At 38.7% G+C, this 14,182-nt stretch overlaps 1 long non-coding RNA gene across 1 annotated transcript; it reads right to left on the bottom strand.

The window, feature by feature from the left end:
* Nucleotides 1–250: 250 nt before the first annotated feature.
* On the bottom strand, nt 251–5,994 carry LOC125248772. Its single transcript, XR_007180376.1, has 5 exons — nt 4,069–5,994; nt 3,626–3,670; nt 3,091–3,513; nt 1,095–1,200; nt 251–555 (listed from the first exon to the last, which is right to left on the bottom strand). It is a non-coding gene; the product is annotated as an uncharacterized LOC125248772 (long non-coding RNA).
* Between the last annotated feature and the right edge of the window lie 8,188 nt (nt 5,995–14,182).

The following is a 14,182-nucleotide window of genomic DNA, read 5'->3' as shown; positions in this document are numbered from 1 at the left end:
CGAGTGAGAATCAAAGATTCCATATCTTCCACATCGGTCTCTGAAAACAGCAATACACTCTGGAGCAACAGTGAGCAGTGCATGGCTTACATCCGTTGAGAGACATTGCAGTCTTTCAGCGAGGGGAATCCACCACCCTTCCATGTCGGGGGTCCCTCTGGCTCTCAGGTATCCCATCCTCACATCAGACTTCCTCACATTGAGTGTTTGGTGAAATGTTGAAACACTCAGCGGTACTTCCTCCATAGTGAGATGGTTCCGATCAAATCTTTCCTCAGCAATGAGCTGCATTTTAATCCCGACATACAAAGCATCACCCTCCTCTAAAACTCTATCCAGGTCAGGCATTTTGAACTGAATCCCTTCACTCTGGTTGGCCAAAAATGTCAATGCTATACATGTGCATTGATGATTTCTCGAGAATTCATCATACCTAACATCATTCTGACAATGAGATGCCCGCACAGACCAAACCCTGGGTGCACTATCACCACCTTCTGCATACACACTATCTGAAAACTGAGCTACATCAGCACTGGTGCTTGCCTGTTCAACCTGTGAATAATCATCCATGGAATCAGGCTGCTGTTTAAAATGAGTGTTATAGAATCTGTGTTAAATTGCACTCCATAGTGATTGGGACAAAGGTATTTAGCTTAACAATTTTAAGATAAAAATTGAGGTGGGGGGACTACAGAAAAGGCATTTGTACACATCAAGTATGCACAAAATACAAATGATCAATGTGTTCTAGAAAATATTTTCTTTGCAGTTAGATCATTAATTTAGTAATATATTTAAAATGGGAAATACATAGGCCAAGTAACATTTGCTGTTATTAAAACATTAAAACAGTATGGTTTACTTTGCCCACCCCAATTTAATTTAGTTGTTGGTAAATTAAGTTTTATTAGGGCTGTGATATGATATTTGAACACTGGTATATTGCCAGTTAATTGTCATGGGTAAATTGCAATCAATCTTTTTTTTTTTTTTTTTTTTTTAAATAATCAAACACTCAAATTTAATTGAGGAATTAAGACAGTCCTAGTCCCAAACATTAAGGTGTAATCCAAGACAGATATCAATAGTACCTTGTTAATCCTGGAGAGTCTGGTCTGTTCATCTTCCAGGTCTTCCCAGGTCAACTTTCTCCAACGGATTTTTTGAGCTTGAGATCTCTTTCCTTTCCGCGGCATCCTCAACGATATAAAGAGATAAAAAGATATGAGACACACAAAAAAGAAAATCTAGACAATAGACAAATATAAATGACTAACTCAATAATTGCAATGAGATTATCTCTCTTTTTGTTGTTTAATTAGTATTAATATATGAGAGCAGGTAAATTTGGATGCTGTCACTTTAAGACCAGCTGCACAGATCCATTATACTCGTGCATTGTTCTCTCTCAATTTCTCAGTTATTTCTCAACTGTTTACGTTAAGACATAAATGACTCTGTTTACTTGCAAATACAGTCTATATATATATATATATATATATATATATATATATATATATATATATATATATATATATATATATATATATATTATATACACACACACACAGTCAAACCAAAGTATATTTGGAGACACATTTTTGCTTTTATTATTTTTATCCTCTTATACTTTTGTATCCTCCCAAGATAATGAAACCATCCGTGATCAATTAACTAGTCGTTTCGTACCTGCTCGTTATGTGTGCGTCAGAGCTGTTCACTTCCGCTAATATTCTGTTCTGTTATTGTGTTCTACAAACTCACGCAAGAGCGCTTCAGACTGCTTCAAAGTGATTCTCAATCAATGAAAAAAAGTGCAGATTTATGCTACTGAACTCGAGTTGATGAATTATTACAATGTCTACTTTATGGCCTTTATATAAAATGTTTTATATGGTTGAAAGAATCTGAAGGATCAGCCTGCGACATTTCAAAATAAGAGTCCCGGTGTATTTCGGGCTTGTTTATAATTAAAAGTCACACACTAAGTTTTTTCTTTTTCTTTTGGGCATATTGGTATTTTAGTAACACAATAGATTGTATTTCATTTACATTTAATTCATAGTATTGTAATCTCCCCCATAGGATGAAAAGACTAAGAACATTATTTGACATATTATTCATTATATATTTTACTAGTAAAAATCTGTGTCCCATTCACTGAGAGAGACACTATATGACAGCAAAGAGAACATAGGAAAAGGAGAACCATTTAAATGCTGTAATACTGTTAAAAATCACAGATTATTTGTTTGTCACATGTAGTTGACCATTTTTGTGCCGTGGGTAATAGGAGGATTTTTCACCCGCTACCACCGCAAGATTATTTCAAACCTGTGGGAAGCACTGAAACTGACATATTATACCCAAAAAAATCTTCATACAGTGGACTATCAGTAAAATTGATAAAAAAAAAAAAATTTAAAAAATGAGACTTTGACCTGACCATGTTTTGCTTAAGCGTTAGCTGACATAATAAAAAAAAAAAAACTCTGACAAAAGTTAAATCTGAAATTGTGTCATATTACCATTTTTTTTAAACTATAGTGAATAAACTGTATTAATGAATAAAATGTTCAAGGTGTCTGAATAAATTTTGGTTTGACTGTACATGTCACTTTGACATATGTATGCGCATATAACTGTTCGAGCCCAATTAGTAGGCAAAAAGCACTCATTTCAGTTCTCACGCACTCTAGGAGCAGCTACTTCATGTCGTGCGTCTCTCAGACAGTGAAAGAGTGCGCGTATACTTGTTTTTTTTGCTGCAAATTATGCTTCAACAGATTAAAATGACCTGTTTTTAAACAGCAGTGCTTAAGAACGCATGCAAACTATGAGCTTTCATGAACATACAGCAATGTAACGTGATGTAACAGCGATAGAGATGATAATCCAAAATCTCTACCGGTTGACACATTTCTACCAGTTAATCGTGTCTACCGGTATATCGCCCACCCCTAAAAGTAACCCAATGGGTTTCTTTTTAATCATCAAATGTAGTGCCACCAATAGACATACCGAAATACAGTTATTTGTTAGTCAAATTCATTTTAACATGACATTTTCACTTTAATAGGCACATACTTTGAAAGTCCTCCTGGCGTAACAGCTCTTGAGCCTGAAAAGATAAAACCTGTAGTAGTCTCAAGAAGAAAAAACTGTTAAACAACAATGAAAGAGACACTGGGTAAACTTGTAAAATGCAATAAACAATTTTTTTTTTTTTTTTTTTTTTTCAAGAAAAGAACAAGTAAAATGAACTTATGTATGAGAATATAGACTAAAAAAAAACAGAAAAAGAACTAATTAATATTTATAAATTAGATCTACAAATATTATTCCAAAAAAATAAAAATAAATAAAAAAAAAAATCTAAAAAAAACAATAATAAAAAAAAAAAACTGTCTATTAAAATAAACTTTTTTTAAATGCAGAATACAGAATACAGAAAATCAAACAAATGAACTGCTCTCTGTAGAAAAAGCCAAAAGTCAAAACAGAAGGAACCTGAAAAAGAAAGAGAAAAAACAAAAAACAAAAATTAGGTCACAGGAACTACAATTATGGTGATGTGATGAAAATGACACAGTACAGCTTAAGAAACCACATTAATACTGACCAAGGAGAAAAGTGCAGCGATGAATGCAGGTTGTGCTCTGTCAGTCTGAAAAAATAACAATGACAACATAATGAAAAATTACTGAAGTCAAGTCAACTGTGCATTACTTCTTTCTATGTTAATTAATTATATATTTAATAAATATGTAGATTATCATTTTAGGAATTTGTCTCAAGAATGTATTTTTCTTGATATACTCTGTGTTATTTTCAAGAATCCAAGTTATGTCAAATATGCAGCCTAAAACCTGTGATGTCATCTATCCAGGTTTACTATATAGGACAAGTGATGGGTGAATATTATAGACTTAATTATTTGTGGTATTAACAAAACATAGTTTTTATTATCCTGATCATTTTTTTAAACTATAACGATTTTCTTATCAACAAGCCAAAATATAAAGCATTTTATATTTATGGCCATGTTACTAATTAAACTCTTACCTCAAAATGCAGTAAAGAGTGCTCGTGAAACAGTATTCTGAAACAGAGAAACAAGAATGTCATAAACTCAAGAACTCCACTCTCACTTTAACTTTCATTGCAAAGACTGAAAACATTTTTCAACTGTAAACATCTCACAGACAACCTGCTCTAAAGTGAAATGTACTCTCTGCTGTTCCTTATTTCATTAAGATTACCTTTTCTAAAAATACTGTCTCTATAAATGTCAAAATAATTTTAATTCAATTGTAATATTAATTATAAAAATAAATGCTACTGTAAATGTCGTCAAAGTAGTAATCAATGCGATATGATTCACATTGTGCGTTATTATTTTGTTGTATCCTAGGTCTATATCCATTCAAAGATTGACAGCGCTGATTGGTGCTAAATGAACCACATGACTGCGTGGCACGAAATCAAGGGTTTTCGAGGCTCTCTCTCAAATAGTACCCAAGAACAGACAAAAACACCCGTTATATTCAATAAATCTGTCTACATCGCATAAATTAATTTCTTACATACATCATATCTGCACTTTGTTGTTTATGACAGAGAATTCTGTCAGTGAGCGCGCATTCAGTTCTCACCGGGTTTCTTCACCGATGACTAATCAACTGCCTTCGATTGGATATTCCGTTCCTAAGCTCAGCGAAAACGCGTGTGATTGGTCAACGCTGTCGTTGATTGACATGAACCTAAAATCTAAATCTAAATCGATTTAATGCAGCAATCGACACTTTTCATCGTAATATTTATGCATCCATATGCATGCATGTAAAATACAAACTTGTACATCATCTCATAAGCTACCACAGTGGATGCTGTAACGTTAGCTTAAAATGAGCGCCAAAATTAACACTCCTCAGCATGCAGTGGGTAATGCTAAATGCAAATGGCAAACGTAATATCAATCAAATACACACAATATCACGTTACGTTTTCACACAAAGATGAAAGTATGGCTAACGTTAGCTGTAAACATTAAGTATCAAACACATACGATCTTCAGATATAAAGGTACATTTAATGTCAACAAAAACGATATAAACTATACACCACATTATAATACGAATAATATTGCCTACATAAGGAGCATCATTTCACATTAGGCTACAAGGCTTTATAATACAGCATATTTAACAACAGCCGTCTAACTCACCTCGAGAGAATAGAGTGGGACGATGATCAGTGGCAACAGCTGGGGTTGATGATTTCACAGCCAATCAGCAGCGAGCTTTTATTGTACAACCAATAGAATCACACATTCGCTATAAGAGAATTTTGTGATGAGGCAAATCCGTAATTAGAATAATAAATCTTAATAATAATGCTATACAAATCATAACAATAATGTTAATTTAAGCTTTGATTTAATAAAATAAATGTGAGTGCTTCACGTTTCAAAGCCTGAACGTGGCGCTGTTGTGCGTTCTTCAGACTGCTTCAGAGCAGATCACAATCAGATAAAAGCACACATTTATGACAAGCAATCGCATATGAACTAAATGCTGATTAATTATGACAATGTTTACATTACATTGTTTATATTTTAATATGTTGTATGAATGTAGAATGCATATTTTATCTCCCTCATTTGAATTTGAATGAGCGGTCTGAAAAAATAAAGCTTTAGACATTTCAAAATAAGTGTCCCGGTGCATTTCGGGCTTGTATATGAGTAAAAGTCACGCAATGTGTCCAATTTCCACCCCAGTTACACAAACTTTATTTAATCTAATTTAAATTTAATGTATAATTAATTTAAAGTAAACTTCTAGCTTCTGTCTGGGATGCCCCATCACAGGAAGGAAAGACTAACAAAATCTATAATCATGAAAAAAACATTTTTCATTACTTGAAATAAATGTTAACTGAATAAAACGTACATTTCTTATATTTATTTGTAGTTGAAAATAACCAGTTATTTAGTTTAATTAACCTGATGTACTAAATGGAAACTGAAATAAAAATTAATAAAGAACTAAACAGACGTTTAAAAATAACAAAAAAAATATAAAAATGGCAAGAACAACAAAATTACTAAAACTTTTAAAATTAAAATGAAAGCAGACTGAATTCAAAATATTAATGAAAACTATAATAATACCACCTACTAGTATGGCAAGATCTGTTTATTATAGTGTGTGTGAGTGTGTATATATATATATATTAAGAAATAGTTAAAGAAAGACACATATTTTGCCAAGTTTTCATTGCACCCATAAAGTTTCTAAACACGCTCCTAATTTTTTCAAAGCATTAAGCCCTGGTTTAACATCTCTATTATTAATATAAAGTATGCATATATGTATAAAAATTAATATTCTTGTCAATCATCAGTAATGAAGCAAACATATACACCTGTTTACACCTGGACCACAAAACCAGTCTTAAGTCACACGGGTATATTTGTAGAAATAGCCAACAATACATTGTATTGGTCAAAATTATCGATTTTAATTTTATGTCAAAAATCATCAGGATTGCCAAGGACTTCTTTTGAACAACTTTTAAGGTATTTTTTTTTCAATATTTAAATTTTTTTACACCCTCCATTTTGAGTCCATGGAGTGGTTGCTAGTGTGCTCTAAGTGGTTGCTAGGGTGTGGCTATGATGAAGATTTGAGGTCATTACCTATTGGCTGCTTGATCAGAAGTCAAATGAGTGTGTGTGAGTGTGAGAGAAAGGCTTCTAAGGGCCTGCATGTGTGTGTGAGTGTGAAAGTGACAGTTGAGAGAGACGGAATGTTCGTGAATTTAAATTTTTCAATGTAAGTCAATGGGACTTTTTTGGCCGCTTTTTCGCCCCCTGTGCGAACATCGTTGGTCCGATCGCTTACAAAAGTCATAGCACACCTCTCCTCAATGAGCCGGTCGATTTGACACCTCATTCATGGGTCTAGGACAAACGCTGCGGGAGTAGCAGCGCGCAGAAATAAAAGTGGAAGAAAATGAGTGTCTGTGTCTGAGAGAGAAAGGGTTCTAAGGGCCTGCGTGTGTGAGTGTGTGTGAGAAAGTGACAGTTGAGAGAGACGGAATGTTCGTGAATTTGAATTTTTCAATGTAAGTCAATGGGACTTTTTTGGCCGCTTTTTCGTCCGCTGTGCGAACATCGTTGGTCCGATCGCTTATAAAAGTCATAGCACACCTCTCCTCAATGAGCCGGTCGATTTGACACCTCATTCATGGGTCTAAGACAAAAACTGCGGGAGGAGTAGCGTGCAGAAATTTTGTCCAGAAGAAGAAGAAGAAGAATAATAAGTATGAGCAATAATAAGAATGGAGCTTTGCCTTTGGCAAGCACCATTAACTAGAATGTACATTTCCTGAAGAAAATGTGAATGGTGCTTGCAGTGGCAAAATTCACCACTCGGTTGCTAGGCGGTTGCTAAGGTACTTGGGGTGGTTGCTAGTGTGTTCTGGGTGGTTGCTAGGCGGTTGCTATGGTAACCAGGGTGGTTGCTAGGGTGTTGCTAGGCAGTTGCTAAGGTACCTGGGGTGGTCACTATGGTGTTGCTAGGCGGTTGCTAGGGTGTTCTGGGTGGTTGCTAGGCGGTTGCTATGGTAACCTGGGTGGTTGCTAGGGTGTTGCTAGGCAGTTGCTAAGGTACCTGGGGTGGTCACTACGGTGTTGCTAGGCGGTTGCTAGGGTGTTCTGGGTGGTTGCTAGGCGGTTGCTATGGTAACCCAAGTGGTTGCTAGGGTGTTGCTAGGTAGTTGCTAAGGTACTTGGGGTGGTTGCTAAGGTGTTGCTAGGCGGTTGCTAGGGTGTTCTGGGTGGTTGCTAGGCTGTTGCTAGGCGGTTGCTATGGTAACCAGGGTGGTTGCTAGGGTGTTGCTAGGCAGTTGCTAAGGTACTTTGGGTGGTTGCTAAGGTGTTGCTAGGCGGTTGCTAGGGTGTTCTAGGTGGTTGCTAGGCGGTTGCTATGGTAACCTGGGTGGTTGCTAAGGTGTTGCTAGGCAGTTGTTAAGGTACCTGGAGTGGTCACTATGGTGTTGCTAGGCGGTTGCTAGGGTGTTCTGGTTGCAGGCGGTTGCTATGGTAACCTGGGTGGTTGCTATGGTGTTACTAGGTGGTTGGTAGTTGGCACAGATAGTTACTATGGAGTTTCTATAGAGTTCTTAGCATGTTCTCAGCCCACTTTAGCACTTAGCTAATCACTATTAGCATGTAGCTATTAACTGCTAGCATGTGTAGCATGTTGCAAGTACAGTTTGCTAGCATGAGTCAAAAAAGCCAACCCCCATGTGTCTACGATGTTCTGATGCAGAGATATAGGCATCGCTAAATGGTTGCTAGGGTACTCTGTTTGGTTGCTAGGGAGTGGCTTGACAGTTGCCAATGATGATACTCCAAAGGCTGCTTGACAATATAAACCAACCCCCATGTCTTTATGATGTTCTGATGCAGAGATATGGATCTTGAAAAACGGTTGCTAGGGTAATCTGGTTGGTTGCTAGGGAGTGGCCTGGCAGCTACCAATGATGATACTCCAAAGGCTGCTTGACAATATAAACCAACCCCCATGTCTTTACGATGTTCTGATGCAGAGATATAGATCTTGCTAAACGGTTGCTAGGGTACTCTGTTTGGTTGCTAGGGAGTGGCTTGGCAGCTGCCAGTAATGATAAACCAAAGGCTGCTTGCCAGTATGAATGATATAAACCAACCCCCATGCCTCTATGATATTCAGATTTGAAGATATCCCTCTATTCTTTGGGTTGCTAGGGTGCTCTTAATGGTTGCTAGGGCGTGGCTAGGAGGTCTTGAAGGTGATTCGTGATTGGCCGTTTGCTGCCCCGAGACAAATGAGCCCACCCTCATGTTTCTATGACACTTCTATCCAAAGATATTCCTTTGATCTTTTTCAATGGAAGTCTATGGAACTTGTTGCTATGGTGCTCTATATGGTTGCTAGGGCGTGGCTTGATAGCTTCACAATGATCCTGGGAGACTGATTGGTCACCTGAGTGAAATGAGCCCACCCCCTTGTCTCTATGTCATTGTGATCCAGAGTTATGTTAAATACAAAATCCCTATGTAATTTCCCATAGTAGGAAAAACACAGTACTTCCTGGTTCATGGGCACGGCTTCACCATAGTATGTCTATGGGGCAAATTTGGGCAGCTCTTGCGCCCCAGGGGTACAACTTACACCCCATTTTGAGGTATGGTCTGAGAGAGCCTGTCAGCCTCTTCAAACGTGGTAACTCACATGATTCTACGAAATTCTCGTTAGGAGCTATGACTCGTCAAAGTTCGTCGCAATGTTAAGTCTATGGGATTTTTCGCCCGATTTTTCGCCCGCCGGACGAACATCGTACACCCGATCGCTTATAAAAGTCATAGCACACCACTCCTCAATAGGCCGGTCGATTTGACACCTCATTCGTGGGTCTATGACAAAAACTGCGGGACGAGTTACGCGCAGACGAAAGTGTCCAGAAGAAGAAGAATAATAATAAGTATGCAGAAGATTAAGAATGGAGCTTTGCCTTTGGCAAGCACCATTAATAATAAGTATGCAGAAGATTAAGAATGGAGCTTTGCCTTTGGCAAGCACCATTAACTAGAATGTACATTTCCTGAAGAAAATGTGAATGGTGCTTGCAGTGGCAAAATTCGGCACCTGGTTGCTAGGGTGCTGTAATTGGTTGCTAGGGCGTGGCTATGAAGTCAATAGTTATTGGCTGCTTGATAGGCCGAGTCAAAAAGAGCCCAGCCCCAAGTCTCTATGACCTTCTAAACCAAAGATATGATCTCACAGATTTGGCCCCCATGTTAAGTCTATGGGAGTTTTTTCAGCCGTTTTTTCGTACGCTGTGCGAACATCGTACACCCGATCGCTTAGAAAAGTCATAGCACACCTCTCCTCAATAAGCCGGTCGATTTGACACCTCATTCGTGGGTCTACGACAAACGGTGCGGGACGAGTTACACGCCAAAGTTTTGTTCAGGTGAATAGTAATTACAATACTAGAATGTACATTTCCTGAAGAAAATGTGAATGGTGCTTGCAGTGGCAAAATTCGGCACCCGGTTGCTAGGGTGCTGTAATTGGTTGCTAGGGCGTGGCTATGAAGCTGCTGTGTCACTACTCATTGGATGGGCGAGTCAAAAGAGCCCAGCCCCAAGTCTCTACGACCTTCTGATCCAAAGATATGATCTCACAGATTTTGGTCCCCATGTTAAGTCTATGGGACTTTTTTCAGCCGTTTTTTCGTACGCTGTGCGAACATCGTACACCCGATCGCTTAGAAAAGTCATAGCACACCTCTCCTCAATAAGCCGGTCGATTTGACACCTCATTCGTGGGTCTACGACAAATCGGTACAGGACGAGTTACGCGCCAAAGTTTTGTTCAGGTGAATAGTAATTACAATACTAGAATGTACATTTCCTGAAGAAAATGTGAATGGTGCTTGCAGTGGCAAAATCGGCACTCAGTTGCTAGTCGGTTGCTAAGGTACTTGGGGTGGTTGCTAAGGTGTTGCTAGGCGGTTGCTAGGGTGTTCTGTGTGGTCGCTAGGCGGTTGCTAAGGTACTTGGGTGGTTGCTAGGGTGTTGCTAAGGTACCTGGGGTGGTTACTATGGTGTTGCTAGGCGGTTGCTAGGGTGTTCTGGGTGGTTGCTAGGTGGTTGCTATGGTATCCATGGTGGTTGCTAGGGTGTTGCTAGGCAGTTGCTAAGGTACTTTGAGTGGTTGCTAAGGTGTTGCTAGGTGGTTGCTAGGGTGTTCTGGGTGGTTGCTAGGCGGTTGCTATGGTAACCATGGTGGTTGCTAAGGTGTTGCTAGGCAGTTTCTAAGGTACTTGGAGTGGTTGCTAAGGTGTTGCTAGGCGGTTGCTAAGGTGTTCTGGGTGGTTGCTAGGCGGTTGCTATGGTAACCTGGGTGGTTTCTAGGGTGTTGCTAGGCAGTTGCTAAGGTACCTGGGGTGGTCACTACGGTGTTGCTAGGCGGTTGCTAGGGTGTTCTCGGTGGTTGCTAGGCGGTTGCTATGGTAACCTGGGTGGTTGCTATGTTGTTACTAGAAGGTTGGTACTTGTCACAGATAGTTACTATGAAGTTGCTATAGAGTTCTTAGCATGTTCTTAGCCCACTTTAGCACTTAGCTAATCACTATTAGCATGTAGCTATTCACTACTAGCATGTGTAGCATGTTGGAAGTCCAGTTTGCTAGCATGAGTCAAAAGAGCCAACCGCCATGTCTCTATGATGCTCTGATGCAGAGATATAGATCTTGCTAAACGGTTGCTAGGGTACTCTGTTTGGTTGCTAGGGAGTGGCTTGGCAGCTGCCAATGATGATACTCCAAAGGCTGCTTGACAATATAAACCAACCCCCATGTCTTTACGATGTTCTGATGCAGAGATATAGATCTTGCTAAACGGTTGCTAGGGTACTCTGTTTGGTTGCTAGGGAGTGGCTTGGCAGCTGCCAGTAATGATAAACCAAAGGCTGCTTGCCAGTTTGAATGATATAAACCAACCCCCATGCCTCTACGATATTCAGATTTGAAGATATCCCTTTATGCTTTGGGTTGCTAAGGTGCTCTAAATGGTTGCTAGGGCGTGTTTATGAAGGTTTGAAGGTGATTCGTGATTGGCTGGTTGCTGCACCGAGTCAAATGAGCCCACCCTCAAGTTTCTATGACACTTCTATCCAAAGATATTCCTTTGATATTTTTCAATGGAAGTCTAAGGAGCTTGTTGCTATGGTGCTCTATATGGTTGCTAGGGCGTGGCTTGATAGCTTCACATTGATCCTGAGACACTGATTGGTTGCCTGAGTAAAATGAGCCCGCCTCCTTGTCTCTATGACACTGTGATCAATAGTGAGTGAGTGAGAGAAAGGGTTCTAAGAGCCTGCGTGTGTGAGTGTGTGTGAGAAAGTGACAGTTGAAATTCAAATTTCTGAAGATTCCGCCATTGAAAGTCAATGGGACTTTTTTGGCCGCTTTTTCGTCCGCTGTGTGAACATCGTTGGTCCGATCGCTTATAAAAGTCATAGCACACCTCTCCTCAATGAGCCGGTCGATTTGACACCTCATTCATGGGTCTAGGACAAATGCGGGAGGAGTAGCGCGCAGAAATAAAAGTGGAAGAAAATGAGTGTCTGGGTCTGAGAGAAAGGCTTCTAAGGGCCTGCATGTGTGTGTGAGTGTGAAAGTGACAGTTGAGAGAGACGGAATGTTCGTGAATTTAAATTTTTCAATGTAAGTCAATGGGACTTTTTTGGCCGCTTTTTCGCCCCCTGTGCGAACATCGTTGGTCCGATCGCTTACAAAAATCATAGCACACCTCACCTCAATGAGCCGGTCGATTTGACACCTCATTCATGGGTCTAGGACAAACGCTGCGGGAGTAGCAGCGCGCAGAAATAAAAGTGGAAGAAAATGAGTGTCTGTGTCTGAGAGAGAAAGGGTTCTAAGGGCCTGCGTGTGTGAGTGTGTGTGAGAAAGTGACAGTTGAGAGAGACGGAATGTTCGTGAATTTGAATTTTTCAATGTAAGTCAATGGGACTTTTTTGGCCGCTTTTTCGTCCGCTGTGCGAACATCGTTGGTCCGATCGCTTATAAAAGTCATAGCACACCTCTCCTCAATGAGCCGGTCGATTTGACACCTCATTCATGGGTCTAAGACAAAAACTGCGGGAGGAGTAGCGCGCAGAAATTTTGTCCAGAAGAAGAAGAAGAAGAATAATAAGTATGAGCAATAATAAGAATGGAGCTTTGCCTTTGGCAAGCACCATTAACTAGAATGTACATTTCCTGAAGAAAATGTGAATGGTGCTTGCAGTGGCAAAATTCGGCACCCGGTTGCTAGGGTGCTGTAATTGGTTGCTAGGGTGAGGCTATGAAGTCATTAGTTATTGGCTGCTTGATAGGCCGAGTCAAAAGAGCCCAGCCCCAAGTCTCTACGACCTTCTGATCTAAAGATATGATCTCACAGATTTTGTCCCAATGTTAAGTCTATGGGACTTTTTTATAAAACGAATAATATTGCCTACATGCATTTAAAATAAAGAGGTACATTTCACATTATAAGGCTTTCAAAATCTATAATCATGAAAAAAACATTTTTCATTACTTGAAATAAATGTTAACTGAATAAAACGTACATTTCTTATATTTATTTGTAATTGAAAAATAACCAGTTATTTAGTTTAATTAACCTGATGTACTAAATGGAAACTGAAAAATAAAAATTAATAAAGAACTAAACAGACGTTTAAGACGTAACAAAAAAATAACAAAAAAAAAAAAAAAATGGCAAGAACAACAAAAAATTACTAAAACTTTTAAAATTAAAATGAAAGCAGACTGAATTCAAAATATTAATGAAAACTATGAAACTACTATAATAATGTTGCTACCTACTAGTGTGCATGGCAAGATCTGTTTATTAATAGTGTGTGTGAGTGTGTATATATATAGTTAAGAAATAGTTAAAGAGTTTCTAAAGACACATATTTTGCCAAGTTTTCATTGCACCCATAAAGTTTCTAAACACGCTCCTAATTTTTTCAAAGCATTAAGCCCTGGTTTAACATCTCTATTATTAATATAAAGTATGCATATATGTATAAAAATTAATATTCTTGTCAATCATCAGTAATGAAGCAAAATTGCATATACACCTGTTTACACCTGGACCACTTAAGTCACACGGATTGTAGGTACTCTTTTGTAGAAATTTAGCCAACATGATACATTGTATGGGTCAAAATTATCCACCCTCCATTTTGAGTCCATTTTATGTCAAAGAATCTCTCAGGATTGCCAAGGACTTCTTTTGTTGCAACTTTTAAGGGTGTGGCTGTGATTTTTTCAATATTTAAATTTTTTTTACACCCTCCATTTTGAGTCATGGAGTGGTTGCTAGTGTGCTCTAAGTGGTTGCTAGGGTGTGGCTTGATGAAGATTTGAGGTCATTACCTATTGGTCTGCTTGATCAGAGTGTCAAATGAGTGTGAGTGAGTGCGAGAGAAAGGGTTCTAAGGGCCTGCATGCGTGTGTGAGTGTGAAAGTGACAGTTGAGAGAGACGGAATGTTCGTGAATTTAAATTTTTCAATGTAAGTCTATGGGACTTTTTTGGACGCTTTTTCG

Source organism: Megalobrama amblycephala, linkage group LG1 (genome assembly GCF_018812025.1).
Source record: "Megalobrama amblycephala isolate DHTTF-2021 linkage group LG1, ASM1881202v1, whole genome shotgun sequence".
In the NCBI taxonomy this organism is placed as follows: domain Eukaryota; kingdom Metazoa; phylum Chordata; class Actinopteri; order Cypriniformes; family Xenocyprididae; genus Megalobrama; species Megalobrama amblycephala.
The sequence above is the reverse complement of the archived record's forward strand: the minus strand, read 5'-3'. Positions and strand labels throughout refer to the sequence as shown.